The following is a 2,527-nucleotide window of genomic DNA, read 5'->3' as shown; positions in this document are numbered from 1 at the left end:
CGCCTCTCACGCTGGCTGCTGGCTGCTCACGCTGGCTGCTGGCTACACACAGTAGACCATGGCAACTCACTGCAGCAGGGGCTGCAGCCTACGCCTTTGCCGGCGACTCAGGGCAGCCCAGCTCCAGGTTGAGCTGTTGTTCAGCATCTTAGCTGTAGAAGGCAGTGTCACTGGCACTCATATGTGGGATCCGAACCGGGGCCCTCTGGCGTCCCAAGCCAGCTCTTAACCAACGCGCCACTTGGCCAGCGCCTATCTGTAATTTTTTTTCACATGCTGATTATGGGCATGATTTGGGTTGACTGCCCTTTTTTTGGTTTTTAACATCAGTCTTTATATTTTGAAAATACTTTGTTGAAGATGTTCTTAAAACATATAAGTGCTAATTTATTTTCTTATTCATTCATTATCTAATAATAGTACCCAACTCATGTTATCTATCAGAGTCTATGATACATGGAGGAGATGTGATGGTGAATATTCTTCAGTCTGATGTACAGTATACAAAATAGGAAGAATAAGCAAAAGTAAGAGAAATCCAAGGGATTTGGCATTAATTACCAAATGGATATGAAATGCCTTAGTCATTAGCTCCACTCCACTATAGAAAAGAGGCAGCTTCTTTGCACCTCATGTTCTGGCTTCCACAACACCGTGGATTTTAGCTTTTCACAATTCTTACCTCCTGTTGTTTGTCCTCCAGCCATGTGAACACATAACCGCATCACCTCTGATATCTTAATTTCCAGAATCCCACTGTTTTACTACCACACATTACATTCCAGCTCATTTATTCTACTGCCACATTGTCCATATGGTATCTTACTGTACACTTCCAATGAAATGATTTGTCATATTTTCACTATCAGCCATTGACCTTTTCCTCAAAAAAGACTTCGCTATCTTTCTTATGCTGCTTAACTTATAAGACCTGTTACTTTAGTGAGTCCCTTACAAATAGTCTTAACTTCCTCCCCCTTTCCTCTTTGTCATACTTCCCTAGCAAAATCACAACCCTGGTTAAACCCAACTATCTACCTAGTCCATACTTATTTCCAATCACCTGAACATTGTGAGAGAAAAACATAAAACTATGCTGACTGGTCTCAGTTTCCATTCATGCTTATATTTCAAACAGGCTCTTAAAAACTTTTGGTGGTCTCACCACCTTTCCTGGTGTGTTTTATTTCCCAGTCTTTATAATTATCTTTTTTCCCTCTGTCCCTTTCTTCCTGTCTTCATCCCTCCCTCCTTATCTTCTGCCTTTTCGGTTTCCCTTCTCCCTTCCCCTCCACTCTACTCCCACTCACCCAGCTGGGGCTCTTGCTATTCAATTCAAAGGCAAATTAGAAACAATTAGATAGGCACTACTTCATTTGTCTATCACCAAATACACCCAGTTACCTGCTTCTCTACAATATTTTCTGTTGTCTTTGCCTCTGAGGTTAATTCCCCTGCTCTTACCTAAGGCTGACTTCTCCAGTTGTACTACGGAAACTGTCACCTTCGTCTTTCCCTGCACTTATCCCTTGTCTCCCTTCAGCAGCTTCTTTATTATGATAAACTGTACATAACATAAAATTCATCATTTCCGTCATTTTTTGCGTGTATAATTCAGTGGCATTAAGTACATTTACATTGTTGTGCAACCATCACCACCGTCCATCTCCAGAACTTTTTTCATCTTCCCAAACTGAAACTATATTTATTGAACAATAACTCTCCATTTCCACTTTCTCCCAGCTTTTGGCAACTACCATTCTACTTTCTGTCTCTATGATTTTGACTATTCTAAGTACCTCTTATTAGTGGAATTCGTACAGTGTTTGTCTTTCTGTGACTGGCTTGTTTCACTTAGCATGAGGTCTTCAAGTTTCATTCATGTGTAGCATGTATCAGTCATTTTCTTTTTCCTTTTTTTTTTTTTGGTATCAGTCATTTTAAGGCTGAATAATATTCCATTGTATATCTACACCACATTTTGTCTGTCTATTCGCAGTTGATTTTGTTGATTATTGACAAGAGTTCTGTTGAATGAAAATGAGGCACTTGTGATGCTGACTTTTTGGAGTTTGGGAATTTTTGCTAAGTGGGGAGGGTCACTATTTTAGAGCATTTTTTTCATCAGACATACATTGTTAAGCAAAATTTATGTTCAGTATAACTGAAAATAATTATATTTTGAGACAGTATATAATTTTTCTAGATATAATGCTTTTAAATATTTAACAAAGTGCCACAGTTAACTATCTTAGCACTGTTGTATCGAATCTCTAGACACTTGGTTGAATATGTAGGGGATTTTGCTCTAATGTAAGATTTTTGGACTATAGGATTTTAGGAACTGGTTCATTGTATACCAGACCATATACATATACCTTCTAAGATACAGGATCTAGTCGAATTTCAACTGTAGGTATCACAATGAACCCCAGGGCCGGCCGAGTGGCACATTGGTTAAGAGCTGGCTTGGGACGCCAGAGGGCCCCGGTTCAGATCCCACATATGAGGGCCAGTGACACTGCCC

At 39.8% G+C, this 2,527-nt stretch overlaps 1 protein-coding gene and 1 pseudogene across 3 annotated transcripts in view; one reads left to right on the top strand and one right to left on the bottom strand.

Annotated features, from left to right (window-relative positions):
* Window positions 1-725, bottom strand: part of LOC109386701 (proteasome activator complex subunit 2 pseudogene) — a 5,380-nt pseudogene extending 4,655 nt beyond the window's left edge.
* EYA3 (EYA transcriptional coactivator and phosphatase 3) overlaps window positions 1-2,527 on the top strand; it is a 66,686-nt gene that overhangs the window by 6,445 nt on the left and 57,714 nt on the right. The gene's annotated exons all lie outside the window — the stretch shown is intronic.

The sequence above is a fragment of the Hipposideros armiger genome, unplaced genomic scaffold, assembly GCF_001890085.2.
Source record: "Hipposideros armiger isolate ML-2016 unplaced genomic scaffold, ASM189008v1 scaffold_138, whole genome shotgun sequence".
Taxonomy (NCBI): Eukaryota; Metazoa; Chordata; class Mammalia; order Chiroptera; family Hipposideridae; genus Hipposideros; species Hipposideros armiger.
Note: the sequence above shows the minus strand (reverse complement) of the source record. Positions and strands in the feature narration are given on the sequence as shown.